The following is a 16288-nucleotide window of genomic DNA, read 5'->3' as shown; positions in this document are numbered from 1 at the left end:
GGATGCAACTGTGCCTGTGCTTTGTGTTTCTAATTTAATAAACTGTCAAACATGCGCGGCTTCATTCTTTTTTTGGCAACATTGTGATAACTAGACAAAGTTTGTAGAAAAAAAAAACAAAACTCAAAAGATATTCACAAAAATGATGTACTTTTGACAGGTTATCGTCACTTGACTTCACCGTAGGCAACGCAGCTGATATTTCAACGCAGGTCATTTTAAAAAGACTGTATGTATAAATGGACATAGCTAACCTGCTAGCCGCCGCTTTCAAATAGGAAGCGATCATGGGCGCGCTTCGGCTCCATCGACTCTGGCTTCAATTCACCTTCTATTGAAAAACTGCCGCCTCTTTCTGTAACTGCTGCTGTGGGTCTCGTCATTTTGGTCTTAAAATGTTCGTGGGTCAAATCAGGCACTTTCTTTCCCCAAGATCACTCCTGCTATCGTTAGCAACAGGTTTGATTGACAGCGTTGCTAAGCGCCCACTCCCTTCTAAACCAATGGTGCAGTACAGGCGGGAAGTTTGGGTTTTTTCATTAGTTTTTTCCAGTTTGAGAGAAGAACTCAGCCTAAATATGCCGGAGTTGTGTGTTAAACTTGTGAATAAAATAAAACATAGATGCGCTTGAAGCTTGATGTTGGGGTTCTTCTGGAGAAACATCGTCATGGTTCCACAATGGACCACGTTTCCTTGTTGTAATGGATTAAATTTTACTTTCTCGTCCTGTTCAGCTGTAGCATTTACTTCAGTGAGGAATGAAGGAGAAAGTTGGGACAGAGCGCTTGACCCAGCCCTGAGACTGATACTGGAGGAGGTGGAACTGGTGCTAAGGCCAGAGTCTGTCATCGGGGGACGGGTGACAGTCATCTGGTACTGAGCGTAGTATGGGCCCTTTAAAGACTTGATATTGTTTGCATACCTCCTAAACCAAAACAGCATTCTATCCATTGTTCCATGTATCTCCCCTCCTCACAAAGCAGAAATAGAAACATCATTGTCATTGAAACAAACTTTCTTGGTGCTGAAAAATAGTCTTTGGCCTTAGACCTCAACCGTCCTGCCGACTGAGGCCTCTGCAGCAGCACAAGGCTCTGGGCCAGTTCTAACACTGCATTCTGAACTGTCACACTGTGTAATAGTTCTGTTTTTAGGGCCAAACTTGGGGAGCACAGTGTGTTTCTGAGAGTGTCATGAGCCCAAAGCACAGTTCTGTAGTTTTAATGCTCCAAAACTCTCAGTGCTGCTGTTCAGACCAGAGCTACAGGGGGCCGTCCTCCTGTTCTGTCTGTCCTGATGCCAAACCATGAAAACGTATTTGTGTTGTTGGGTGTTTACTGTATAGGGTGCGCTGAACATTTTGGTCAAAGTTTGGTTCCACTTTACGGTAACTCAGCTTGAATTAGTGTTTTAAAGGATCTATATATTACACAAAATTGACTAGTGTGAGCTTGATGAGTATTTCTTTATTATTACTCTGTCTACATCTCCTAAGCTCATAATGCTCTGTTCCACCTTGTGATGTCATAAAGTGGTAGTTTTCAACTTAACTTTGTACATCTTGTTCAGTAGAGATTGGCAATTCCAGGTCTGAAATGATCCAAATGATTCTAGTGAAGGTGTATGGAGTTTAAAACACAGTGGAGCACTTCCTGTATTGTCTTCCTGTTTTGTGTTTGAGAGAAGAACTCAGCTTAAATACGCAGGGTTTGTGCGTTAAACATGTGAATGAAACAAAACACAACTCCAGGTCTGTTTGTGATGAGGAAACAACATTAGAACAGATCAGAAAATTGTGCAATATGACCCCTTTAAAGTACTTGTACCCGCAAAATGTATCTTGCCCCACTACACATATATTGTACAAGCATCTAATTAAAAACCTTTGTTGTTTGATAATTAGGAAGTGCACGTCAGCCTGCTGGTTGTTCTTGGCTTTACTGTCACAGCAAAACTCCTCTCTGCTCTGGTCTGTGAAAGTTGTGAAAAGAACTTACAAACTCATCATGGTGAATAATTAGGATGCTCTGAATGCATAAGGTAAGTGAGGAATAACTTTGGAGCACTGCAAACTGTTTAAAATGAACTCGTTTTGTTTTTCATGTTTCAAAACCAGGAAAATCAGGTACAGCGTCTTTAGTAAACTGAATAATACATTTTTGTTGCGTTATTAAAGCTAAAGGTGGGTTATTATAAAGGTGGGTTATTATAAAGTGTTGTCTTCTCTTAGAAAAAGTTTAACGAAAAAGAAATATTGATGTAAACCCAACATAGCAGCTTATCATTAGAGAGAATATGGCAGTGAGATTATTCAATATTGAGTTCATTTGAAATTTGAATTTGCAATTAGCAGTTTGGCAGCTCATAGTTCAGTCTGTTCTCAAATGTTAATGCTCCCAGTCATGGTTAAAATGTGGAATCACTCTGAACTGAATCCTGATTTCATAAATACAAATCACAAATCTAATGAGAACATTTGAAATTTTGATTTTTGGTTGATTTTCAGCTAGAAATGTATAAATTACTCTGCACTGGTTCTTGAACTCTGTGAAGTATCAAGCGCATTTGCCTAATGGGTCATGCGTGATGTGTCTTGCCCAAGGACACAATGACTTAATAATAGCTAATCTCTTCTTGTTGCTGAGAAAATGATTAGACCTCCTGTAGATCCGTGGTTTCAGAGTGGCAAAAAATTAGTATTGTCGCCGTAGCAATTAACAATTCAAAATAAAATGTGTGTGTGGTCACTGTTACCATGACAACTCAGTGCTACTAAGGTAAAAATGACAAAAACGCTTCAAAAACTACATTTTCTCTACAAAAATGCTAAATAACTTGAGTAAAAAACGAAATAGTATCCATGTGCTCCTGGTCGGTGATTAGCATTCCCTGTGGCCATTCCGTAGCCAAGGCAGTTACTAATTCAAAATAAAATAGTCTTTTTATGTGGTCAAAACTGATTAAAAACAAACATTTCTTCACAAAAATGCCACATAAATTGAGCACTTGTGCGTAAATCAGCCCGTTTCCTGGCAGGACACTTCCGACCCCAGTTTTTGTCCGTGCTTCCTGTTGCTGATGAGGATTCCCTGTGTCGTCACCGTTGCCAAAGCGATTAATAATTCAAAATAAGTCTGTGTAATGTCCAGGTATGACTCATAGTACAAGAAAAAATCAAATCTGTCAACTGGACAAAAAAGACTGAAGACTGAAGCCCGCCCAGAACTGAAGAAGCAGCGAGACGTCTTCACTCCTACAACCTTTTGTCCAGTTGACAGATTGGAATTTTTCTTTTACTACAGTTCAAAATAAGTCTCTCTTTTTGTGGTCAAACGTTCTCAAAATTTGAACAGGAAGCTAAAAAGTACTGTAGCTCTTCAAAGGTATGAAACTGATTAAAAACAGCATTTTCTTCCACATAACTTGAGCACTTGTGGGTAAATTGAATCCATGTGCTCCCGGTTGGTGGTGAGGATTCCCTGTGGCGTTACTGTAGCCAAAGCGATTAATAATTCAAAATAAAATAGTCTTTTTATGTGGTCAGAAGTCCTCAAAATGTCGGAAGCGAATACACAGCCCTGCAAAGGTATATAACTGATTAAAAACAACATTTTCTTCACAAAAATTCCACATAACTTGCGCACTTGTGAGTAAATTGAACCCATTTCCTGGCAGGACACTTCCGACAGCAGTTTTTGTCCGTGCTCCCGGTTGGGGGTGAGGATTCCCTGTGGCGATTATTCACTCTGAGACAAACTGTGCTTACTGCATTTAGGTGCAGACATTTTGTACAGAGCGAAGATAAATGACCCATGTGATCACTTATTTGTCCAGTCAATGGGACGGCGTACAGTACCAGAATAAGAGCAGTCTGGCAGAGCTGAATACACTCGGAATACTGAATATGTGAATGAATGGGAGGAGTGGGACGCAGCCAACAGCGTTACGAACAATAGTTTTTTGTTGTTTTTTTCTTTTTTGCCTCGAGGAGTTTGGCTTCGAATTGACCTAAAACGAGAATGTGATAGCGGCCTTTGTAGCTGTAGTTAACTGCAGTGTTGGAGTAAGTTTGTTGTTTTGAACAGTTTTGATCTGATACATTTTTTGTAACAAGCATCAAGACTTCAAGGAACCTTTGAGATCACACTGAAAACTGCTAAAACTGCTTGGTTTTGTGTATATAAGACCCCATAGAGACTTGATATTTTGGTTGGACACATTGACTGTATATATAAATGGACATAGCTAACACGCTAGCCGCCGTATTCCAAATCGGAAGTACTCGTGGGCGTGATTCCGGCTCCAGTTCACTTTACATTGAAAAGTTGTCTTACTTCTCTGTAACTACTGCAATAAACCTCATTTTGGTCTTAAAATGTTTGTTATTTCGCTATTGTATCTGTAAATCAAAATATGAACGTAACAGACAAATCAGGCGCCTTCTTTCTCCGAGGTGCTCCCGCTAGCGTTAGCAACAGGTTTGATTGACAGCATTGCTAAGCACCCGTTTCCTTGCTGAACCAGCGGTGTGGGCGGGAAGGGGCGTTATCTTCAACAGCCTCGCTCCACATTGGCTCTTTGGTTGCTATGATACTTGCGGGCGAAATTCGAAAAACTTTGCTTCAAATTCGCCTCTATAACTGCTCGCTAACCCTGAGCTTCATTTGACTGGAGCTGAACGCTGTGGTTGACGTCACACTCACTTCTTTATACAGTTTATGGGCGAACTTTATGCTACCAAAATCTTAGCACAGTTTAGGATTTGACCTTTGAAGCTACTTAAATATTCTGTTGCAGTTTTATAGTCCATGTTGCCTCAAAAGTGAATGTGTCCTTGTCATTGCTAAAATAAATACAGGATTTACAGAAGTGGTTGTCCTTCTTTGGGTCACTTTTGATAGGCACTCACCATTGCAGACTGCGAACACTCTACATGAGCTGACATTTCGGAGATATTTATTAGTGTCCTCCCAGTAGACGTCGTATCCAAGGAGTCCTTTTTTTTCCAGGAAGAACAATGGCTTGAAATGTATTTATAGCGTCAGCATTGTTGCCATTAGGTTGTTATTCTGCCATATCCTGCTTTTGTTACAGACACTAGTGGTTCAAGTGGTCCAAAGATAACCTATTCATACCTCAGACTGTTACTGTCTTGTCCTCTTGTACCACCCAAGGAACTATTCAGCTTTTCAAGTACCACTAGGTCTAAACTAGGTCTGTAGTCACGCATAGTCATGGGCAGTTGATTCTCATCCAATAATGTCTCTGATCAGATTTGTAATTGGTCCCACAGCGGTTCTGGACTCTGATTTGATCAAATTGGTAGTCCCTGGCAGTTGCTTCTATATGGTTCTCATCCAACAAAATCAATGTTAAACTGTATAAGAACTAGAGAACGGCCAATATGGGTTTTTCCAAGGCCAATGCCGACTCTGATTGTTTATAATACAGAATAACCGGTGGCCGATAAGCTCTGCCGATATTTTTAGGTCAATATTTTGGGTTAATATTGCATATTTTCCCTAAATTATGTCATTTAAATTCACTGCAAACTCACCTGAAGCCCCTTTTTTAGCACAAATCTCCTAATTAAAGTGTTAATATAAAGTTTTATGTGTATTTTTTAGACAGCAAATTGACCAATACAAAATATCAGTAAGTTAAGGCCGATATCAGATACGCTAAAAAGGCCAAATATCGGTCTGTCTTTAATAAGCTGTAGCATTCAGTCAAATGTTTTGCCAGAAATCGCTGCTTTTACACCAAACTATATGAAGTAAGAGGCATTTCATGAACTAGTACAAATTGGATACGTTCCCTTTAAGTAGTTTTACCTGAGGCTGTGGTGTGTCCCGCATTGTCCTGAAATGGTATATGTCATATACAGTGTTCTGCCTCAGAGCCATGAGCATGGCACACCTGACTGGATCTGTTACAGCTAATCTAGGACAAGAGTTTGGACGAGCTCGAAGAGGGACCACCCAAAAGTGCCACTTCATTAGCGTAGACTCTATATATAAATGGACATAGCTAACCTGCTAGCTTTCTCTCTGTAACTGCTGCAGTGAGCCTCGTCCTGGTCGATCCTGGTGTTTTTATTTCACTATTGTGTCCGGAAATCAAGACAAATCAAGCACCTTCTTTCCCTAAGGTCGCCGCTACTGGTCTTAGCAACAGGTTTGATTGACAGCATTGCTAAGGGCCCGCTCCCTTCTAAACCAGAGGTGCGGGCGGGAAGGGGCGTTACCTTCAACATCCTCGCTCCGGATCGGCTTCACGTGGTCCATTTCTTTATACTGTCTATGGACATTAGGCAGCCAAGATACTTTAGTCCAGTCTGTCTTACTGAAGTGCCAATAAATTCAGAACAATTTGGCCGGATATAGGAAAAAATATAGTAGCATTTAGGGTTGAGCACGCAGTCAAATTTTAAAAGAATCGTGATCCAATTATTTCAAATAATTCATGAGATGCTGGCGTCATTTTAATTGGGAGTTTTAGAGCCAATTCAGCAGCAGTAAAATAATGCGGTTTGGAGCAGTTCAGACTTTAGATAAATACATTTGCAATACATCCAAGAAATAATACAAATGCTATGCTAGGTTGGTATAAATCCATTCCCCACCAGTTTTTAATTTATGTAGCGTGCTAATTTAATCTTATGCTAATCCTGCTCTTACTAATGTTAGCCTCTGTGTGCCCTCCAGTCTGTGAGCAAACCTGTCACAACATTACACTGGACACTGTTTATTCTGATACCAGTCGACAGCCACCACCCTGCACCCCCGTCCCCCCCCCGTTCCCTCCTCTCCCTTCCCTCCTCTGTCACCCCGGGGACCCTCTCCGAACGAGCCGCTTTGATCAGCTCTTGTTCCCCCTCGCCTCCGTCTTGCCCCGCCACCAAACGCTTTCATCACAGAGATATTTAAAGCAGGGGTTAGTCTTTTTTTTATATCTTTTTTTTTAAGTCTCAAGAGGAGTTCGAGAGTGTCCGTTTTTTGTTTCGGTGTTTTGGTTGAGGGCCGCGCTGACAGGTAAAGTTCTCCGGTCTAAATGCATTCGAGGTGTAGTGTCTAACATGCGGCTGACAGCTCGGTGACACAGGAGAGAGGTTGGTCGGGGGGTGGAGGAGGAGGAGGAGGAGGAGGAGGAGGAGAGGTGAGACGGGGGGACGTGGGAGGGTGGTCTTGGTCTGGTTGGCACCTTTTCATGTGTTGACGATCTTGTGTGTCTCGTGTTCACTGACCCTCCTTCACACAGGCTTTCAGAGTCCCGTCCTGGTCCTGTCTACTTCTACTGACGCTTTATTTGGACAGTAAAAAGCTGGCTCGGTTTTTGAAATGTACGTTTTGATGTGATAGCTTAAGTATTTGTTTTATAATGTCTATGCGTGAGTATAAACTCTTAGTCTGGGTTTCCATTTTCACTCGTACTTTGTTTCCTTGCTATTCAGTCAATGCCTTTGCCAATTAATCTCATATTTGTTTATTTAATTAGTCAAACAAGCATAGAAAATATGAATTGTGATGCAAAATGTGATATTGTGACATCCTTATACACATTTTATACAGCGCTTTTCCACTTTCAAGGCATTCAAAGCACTGGGGGCGACGTGGGTTAAGTGTCTTGCCCAAGCACACAACGACAGCTTTCATCTGTGGGAGCTATAGAATCGTGCGGCTAACCTGTGGGTCAGTCGATCTAACCGCTCAATCGATGATTTTATACGTCGAGAGCGGGATTCGAACCGCCAACCTTCGGATCACTACCAACTGAGCTACTTCCTGTCGTCCCGATTATGTTAAATGACCTGAAGTCGTGCAATAAACCTCCAAAATATACTGTGAAACCAGCTACCATAGATGAATTCTGTTGTTGTGTTCTCGAGCAAGACATAACCCCACCCCTGGTCATACGCCCTGGTGTATGAACGTGATGTAATATAAAGTGCTTTTGAGCGCGTTGAACCTATAAAAGCTCTATATTAATGTAACCTTTTACCATTTTATATTGACCAGAACAATTATAGCTCCCATACATGCCCGTCTGACCTTGTCCCTTTGTCAGTGTCTGCAGCTGCTCTCTCTCTCTCTCTCTCTCTGTGTGTGTGTGTGTGTGTGTGTGTGGACTTTGGGTGTGGGGTTTGGATCTGGCCTGGCTCTGGGCTTATGGGGGACTTAGAGCCGGGAGAGCGCTGCCTCTTCAGCCTTTGATCCACGGAGGAGCGACGGCACGGCTAAGACCCCCAAACTCCACACGCTCCTCTTGGGAATCAAACCCCCCAACCCTCCCCTCTCCCCGGCTTCTCTCCAGCTGAAGTCTTTGCATTTTTAGGATAATTGTTCCTTCACTGCAAAACGTCAACTTGGATTTTGAATATTGCAAGCATGTGCATTTGTCAAGCCTTAAAACTTGGTTTGTATAGAATAAGAGACAAAGGCAGATGTAACTATACAATACTGTTTTTTTTCCTCTTCTCATTTACCCTCTCGAAGTTGTAAATGAAGTGATTCGTGCATGTTTGAACAATCTTTAATCGTTTATTTTCAAGACGCCATTTTGCCGATCAACTCAATAACAACATTATAACATGAGTTAAAGCTCACAAGAGTTTTGTGTAATAAAGGACGTTTAATGCTATACTTTGCCACATTTTAGGCAAAAAGACAACATGGACGACTTGGAGACAAACGAGTGGCAGTCCTTCCATCAGAAAAGTTACATCGTGGACCTTTAAAATAATCAAAAGTAAACTGAAACCTCAAACCAAGTCAGAAACATCTTGAGACGACGACTTAAATCAAGATTCAATTTCGATATATCTCTCTCTTCCTTTTTCTGATGGCTGTTATAGTTCCCTCAGCTGAAACCAGGCTGCCCGCCGTGTCATATGTTTCTCCTTCCTCTCTCTTCCTCTTCCTCAGTGATGTAACGTTCCCAGCCTTCTCACATGGAGCTAATTCCAAGACTCGCTGTCGGCACCCACTGAACCGACGCGGCTAATGCTATGTGGTCTGCCGCGCGCCGTGACATAAGCAGACACTGACATCCACATCTGTAATTTTCTCCTTCTTTTTTTTTCCTTTCGCTTTTTTCAGACTTTCTTCGACTTTCCATTGAGTCTGAAGAGAAACGTGAACCCCGGGCAGTGGAGGGATCCCCTGTATTTTCACGGCATTTGAGGCGAACCGTGCAGCTCTTAGACTCTGACTCGTGTTTTTCTGAATCGCTTGTTTCAAAGATGTTTTCACTGTGGAGGATGCATTACACAGTTTACAACAGCACACAGAGATTGGCTGTATCCTGCATTGGTCGGAGCGTATCCATAGAGACCACATCGCCGGTCTCTATGGATAAAGGGAACAGACTATAGGAGCATATGGAGGCTTCACTTGCCGTTATGTGCTACAAACACTACAGCCAATTACTGTAATCACCTATATCCTGTATAGTGTATGTGCCATGCTGTACTGATGGTTCTCTCCCATAATGCATTGCAGTGTACATTTCTCTGCTGTTAACATTTTTATATTGACAAGCACCATAGACTGTATAAAGAAGTGGATTAAGTGAGTCACCCGCAGCTACAGGCAAACGAAGCTCATCGGGGCAAGCGGTTATAAGGGCGAATTTGGAGCGGAGTTCTGTAGTTGGAATTGTGACCACGAGTATCATAGCAACCAAAGAACCAATCCAGAGTGAGGCTCAGACTGTATCAGACTGTACTGCATTTTTTTCACACAACTACCTCTATTTTACACATCTGTATTTTTCCTTTGACGCATCGAATAACTGACTGGGAAAATCCTCGTGGCAGCTGTGCTCTGATTGGTCGTCTTCGAGGGACGACGTAAGCAGATTACCGTAATGACAGTAAAATATTTAAATAGCCGGATGCCTCTGCTTTGAGTCGCCGTTTGAATTTACATGAAGCACAAGAGTTACGCTAATGGAAAGTCCGCAAGCACGAGGCTATGTGCGACGATAGCATCCGACACTATAGGGTTAAACAGGGAGCGGGCGCTTGGCAACGCTGTCAATCAATCTGTTGCTAACGCTAGCGGGGAAAGAAGGTGGTTGATTTGTCTGTTATTATTGTTCATATCTTGATTTACAGACGCAATAGTGAAATAAAAACACCAGGATCATGTAGAGCGGGTTAATACGGGCATTTTAAGACCAAAGTCGATGGAGCTGGAATCACGCCCATGCTCACTTCCTATTTGGAGCGCGGCGGCTAGCAGGTTAGCTATGTAAATTTATATATACAGCCTATGACCAGTACCCAATATAAATAACTAGTTTGAATATAATTGATTGGGAAATACTACTAGTTTGCCTGATGGTGGTGGCTTCCTTCTATTCTCATTAAGATCTAAAAGTATATTTATACCAGTGTTTGTCAAACTGTGGCATGGGTACCACTAGTGTCGGCTTTAGGTGGTACCAGGGTCCTACGCAGTTCTGTCTGGGTTTGGGTTTAGTACTACTCATATCAGCCTGGCATAAAGTAGTTTTTTAGATCTGGTGGTATGCAGAGATCTGACATTTTCTTTACAGGATTTAAAGTGTAGAAATAACTGTTTCATTGTGGCAGTTTGAATTTGATAGAAGGGTTGATGTTAATTGGCCAAAGAGTTGAAAGGAAGTGTGTCCTGGATATCATCAAATATACTATGGAAACAGTTTGGGATATTCTGTGTCCATTCCTTAGATAAATACTCATGAATTATGTTCCCCATCATCTAAAATCACTCATTTGTCATGTCTTTCATATCCCCAAAACCAACAGTACCTGCTGTTTATCCGCCCAAACTGCCTGTATTTCCAGCTTTGGCCAAATGCACTACACAACCTCCTCTTATTTTGTTTATTTTCTCCCTCGCTCGCTCTGCCTGGCTGCACCCCGCTCACCGATTAGTCACTTAGACCATCGCCGTGTTTATTTTCAAATGGCTTCCAAGTGCCCTTTTTACGCTGCGGGCTGTTCTCACGCCGTGCCAAGCGGCTAAAGTTAGCATAGGCCAAATGATGTAATGCTTTCTAGTGGGGCGCGTGGAAGGAGGGTACGGTTGGATAAGAAAATACTGGACGTGGGTTTCTAGTAAAAGCGGTGCGTGGTGTTACAGCTACCATCTGAAGGCTGTAAACGTCCACAGCGTCGGTTCCAGGCGCATATGTGCAACGCTACGCTAGTTTTACAAGCGCTCAATCTCATATAACTAATAGACTGAATGAGGCGTTCAAGGTTATCATATTTTTCTGTAATTCTGGAAACTGCAGCTTTTTTTCTTTTTTAAGTATTGTTTGATTTTCTTTTTGTTATTTGTTATTTGATTAGAGATTTGATTTTATATAATTACATTTTGACTTTAATGGGCTCAATAAACATGTGTCTAACGCTCATTAATTTACTAGAAGCCGTATTTTATCTCTAACGACGTAGCACTAACAGAGTGATTCCCAAACGTCGCCATGGAGATGTTACCGCTTTGCCTAGATCACATGTGTCAAACTCAAGGCCCGTGGGCAAAATGTGGCCCACCAGGTCATGTTATGTGGCCGTGACAAAGTAAATTAAAAGGTATGACTGTCTTAAAGTATCATTTTTTTCATATCTATGCAAATCCATATGCAATATTTGTAACTTGAATAAGTAATAAATATAGAAAAAAGTAGTTGCATTTATTTTACATTACATTGAGTTATATTTATCTTACAGTTACGTCTGGCCCTTGGAGAGCGACCATTTTGATGATGTGGCCCTTTGAGAGAATGACTTTGACACACCTGGCCTAGATTGTTCCACAGTACGACATTACGCTTGTCTGCCTTCCTGGAGACAAGCAGGTGGCGCTAAAGGCCGAGTTACAGGTTAGGTCTGTGGAGAGGTATCCCTATTGCGTATTTGTTAAGATTAATGAAAAATTGGAAAAAATGCAAGCAAGTTTAATGCAGTACTGTGGAACATGTCCATGATGAGTCCAGCTATCAACCAATCAGCTTCATTATCTGTTTGATTCTGCTGTATTTTATAACAGTATAGTCAAAATTGCATTGTGGGAAAAAAATGACACAAGCTCTCAATGGGGTCTAATAAAAGACTACACATTAAATTAAAATAAATGAAAAATATTTTATTTTCAGTGGTTTCGGACAAGTTTGGAGTCCTCCTAACCAGCCATATCCCAGTGCGTGTGCGTGTGTGTGTGCGTGTGTGTGCGCTGGACCCTGCTGTTGTGTTTACCACGAGCAGAGACCGTGACCGAGCACACAGGCCGCGCCGCTGCCACCGGCCCACAATGCACTGGGGCGTGTGTGTTTGTTTGGGAGTGTATAGAGAGGTCATTAGATCAGAGCAGAGCAGGTGGTCACAACCCTATAACCCCTCCCCTCCTCTTCCTCGTCTTCATCACCTCCTCCCGGCAGCCCCGCATACAGCCGGGACCGCTGTTGTGGGAGTGGCGGCGGGGGTCAAAGGTGAAAGGTCATGTCCAGAAAAAGGCTGGTAGATACGAGACAGAGGCATTCCTGCATTCCTCCGGTGCAGTCTAAACCAGATCTGACAAGAACAAAGGTGTTATTAGACTGTATAGATGCCATTTGTCTTTTTTTTACTCCAAACTCAAAGCTTTTCTATTTCCATTCTATTTCTATCGTTTCATGGCATTTTAAAGAATAAGTGGAGGAAAGCTTGCACGGCAGTCATGGCTGATTTGATTAACTCGCGCAGACAGACAAACACAACCTGTAACCTTTTTTTTAAATGAAAAGTGAAAGTGAAAGTTTTTATATAGCACATTTAAAACAACGTCATCTGATGAAAACGCTTCACATAAAAATAAAAATAAAAAATTAATATGTGGATTTTGTGCTAACATTCAAACATTTAGGCTTTATTTCCGTGATTATTTGCATTGTAGATTCTCACTGAAGCATCAAAACTATGAATAACACATGTGGAATTTAGCCAACAAAAATACACTCAAAATGACCAGTTTTATTATTATTTATTTATTTAATTATTTATTTACTTTTTTCTTTTAATCTCCACCCTTTGCTTTGAACCCCAGTTTGCACTTTTGGCATTTCTTGACTCTGACGCAGCATCATCTGTGAAGTGAAAACCATTCAGGAGACTTCATCAAGACGCTCATTGAAGGAAGGTCAAGGGTTTGCAGCTCTCCCGACAGCAAATTTCAGGATTTCAGGTTTTGAAAAATTTAGTTGAGCAATTTTATTTTTTCTCTTGTTGCATAATTCCACATTTCTCTCCTGGGCTGTATTCAAAACCTCCTTACGGTTAGCTGTAAGATTCTGTGCAAACCTCTTCCCACAAGCCTACGTCACCTACGCTCCCACACGACAACTCTACATAAATATACACAAACATGATACAAAACTGTACACTACGACTTCACAATCCTGATGTGATGTGCATGATGATGATACTCTGTTATGTGATTATTTTAGTTGTATGATTTTTACCAGTCTTGTAAATATACCCGGCGACTGTCTGTAGGGAGAGGGTCACGGGGGGTGGGTTGTGGGGAGGTCGCGGGGGGGTCGGGGACAGCCGCTGACAGACGACACCACAGTGGACTGTTTTATCTCTCCCCAGATGACATCGCTCATCGCTCATCCCATAAAAGACCCCCTTGGACTTGACACATTCTTAAATGATTTACACGAGCTGAAAATATATTTGAGATTTTAAAATGTCCTCCTCATGACATAAAAAGAGGCTCCTCCAATGCATTATGGGAAAAACATGATGAATATTTCACTTTAATCTGTTGGGCTCCTTGTCATCTCAATCAGACAATATGAATCTTTTATCAAACTCTTTTATCGTACAGTTTTGGACCTCACCGCTCCATGTAGGACAGAAGTGACTGAATAATAAATACTTCATTTTTGGGGCTGACCTTGTCTGATTTCCAACAAAATTCGGAAAAAAAGTGTTTTGCCATCGTAAAAGATAAAAGTTTGCAAGTTTTGAAATAGCAATTAATCCAGGTGCCCTTCTTTACATTATCCTCTTACTGTCACGCTTGAGAATAACACAAAGAATACGCCACCGATAACCTCCCAGAATAAGATTGAACATGGTGTTCACTCTGTAACTTTTCTGCTGAAGTTGTCCACTTGCTGGTTTCCATGGAGATATTGCGTTGCATGGAATGTTGTTATCTCTCTTGCATTTATTAAATCGCTTTATTGCTCAGAAATACCTTCAAAAAACACGGATTCTTACTGTAAGCGGGGACGTAGAAAGTTACCTAATGTACCTTTAAAGGTTCTATATTACACAAAATGGACTCTTGTGAGCTTTAATCCATGTTATAATACTGTTACCTCATCAAAAACAGACCTAAAGTTGTGTTTTTTTTCATTGACACATGATTGAGTCACACTTTATTATTAGTCTATCTACACCTCCAAACCTCAGAACGCTCTGTTCCACCTTGTGATATCATCAAGCGATAGTTTTCAAGTTAACAGCTACTTTTTACCTTTAGTTCAGAAAAAAATGGAAGTTTGAGGGCTGAAATGACCTAAATGATTCTTCTGAAGGTGTGTGGAGTTTAAAAACACATTTGAGCACTTCCTGTATCACCACATGACATCACAAGGTGGAACAGAGTGTTTTCTGCGTGAGAAAGGAACACATAATATGAGCGCCGTAAATCAGATTCTAGCTTCTCCATCAGAACAGAGCAGTGTACTGTAATTTCCTCACTATTCTTTTTGGATAATGGCCAAAATAGTTGTGTATGTTGCATTTTGTTTTCCCTTTGAGCTGTCAATCATAATCCCCGTGTACCTTCGATCCAGAGCCAAATAACTGGTAAATATATTTGAAGTTCGCATTATAACACGAGCTGGAAGGTTCCTGGCTGGAATGCTGACAGCGCAGGGTTCTTGACATGGCTTGTTTGGTATGGAGTAATGGCATTTTCTGATCGTAAATTCACACGTAAAATAATAATGTTGAAGGTTTTTTTGGCCGAATCCCAAAGTAAAAAAACAAAACAAAACGTAGATTTATTGAAAGCTTTATGCAGCGTTTCAGCGACGACTTCTGTGTTTTGTAACGGGGTGTGAGCGTTTGCGCTGCAGGAGGGCAAATCAGGAGACATCCATTATTTATACAGTCAAAGCTGCAGCTAAAACCTGAGCCAGAGTGAGGTAACACAGGAGGTAAGAAAAACACCGTCAAACAAACGACAAGGTAAAGAGGAATGTGCCACTGACCGTTTATTACATGCCAAAAATCACCTACATTTAAATTTTCTACCTATTTTCTCCATTTAAAAGTGGATTATGTAACTTTCCTGGAACCTAATACACCATCTGCTTTTCTTTATGCAGATACTATTACTGTCACTGGAATATTCCACCGTACAGCATTAAACGTATTCATTAAACGTTTTACTTGGTGTGGTGGAGCTCGCCTCTCCACAGATCTCACACGTGTAACTTGGTCTCTGTGGAGATGGTTTACTGTAAGTTTAATGTCATAACGTGAAGCATTCCCGGCAAAGCAAAAGACAAGCTAACAGAGGCTTACCAGAAAAAGTTACATAGTGCAGCTTTACTAATTTTGTATTAAATTAACTTATATTTTTACATTTGATCATCTTAAAAGTCCTATATTACGCAAAAAGTCTTGTTATAATGTTGTTACCTCCTCAAAAACATACCAGGAGTTGTGTTTTGTTTCATTCACACATTTTCGCACAATCCTCTCCAAAGCTCAAAATGCTCTGTTCCACCTTGTGATGTCATGAAGTGGTAGTTTTCAATTTAACAGCTACATTTTATCTAGTCGTGATTGGAAATTCCGGAAACTACATCATCCAAATGATTCTAGTGAAGGTGTTTGGAGTTTAAATACACAGTGGAGCACTTCCTGTATCACCACATGATGACATCACAAGGTGTAACAGAGTGTTTTCTTCTAACATAATATGGCCCCCCACTGTAGAATCATTATTTGGCATTTCTTGAGCCTTCAGACAATACAACAACAACAATTTTCTTTCATTTAAAACCTAAATCTAACCCATTGTCGAGTAGCAAGAATTCCAGAATTACCGTGAATATGTCCAGAACATTCCCAATATGTCCGATTTTAAGTTTAATTTAATCCAAAGCTAAACAGGCATTCATCCGAGACCTACCATATGCTCAATCTTCAACCTTCTGCCGTTCTGTAGAGCATCGTCTTTATAAATCAACTCAAAGCCCAACAGGGAATTCGGACTTGACATTTTAACTCAT

The 16288-nt window shown here is 41.1% G+C and overlaps 1 protein-coding gene across 1 annotated transcript in view; it reads left to right on the top strand.

Annotated features, from left to right (window-relative positions):
• ext1b (exostosin glycosyltransferase 1b) overlaps positions 1-16288 on the top strand; it is a 202498-nt gene that overhangs the window by 66698 nt on the left and 119512 nt on the right. The window lies entirely within an intron of this gene.

The sequence above is a fragment of the Periophthalmus magnuspinnatus genome, chromosome 11 (genome assembly GCF_009829125.3).
Source record: "Periophthalmus magnuspinnatus isolate fPerMag1 chromosome 11, fPerMag1.2.pri, whole genome shotgun sequence".
NCBI classification, from domain to species: Eukaryota; Metazoa; Chordata; class Actinopteri; order Gobiiformes; family Gobiidae; genus Periophthalmus; species Periophthalmus magnuspinnatus.
Note: the sequence above shows the minus strand (reverse complement) of the source record. Positions and strands in the feature narration are given on the sequence as shown.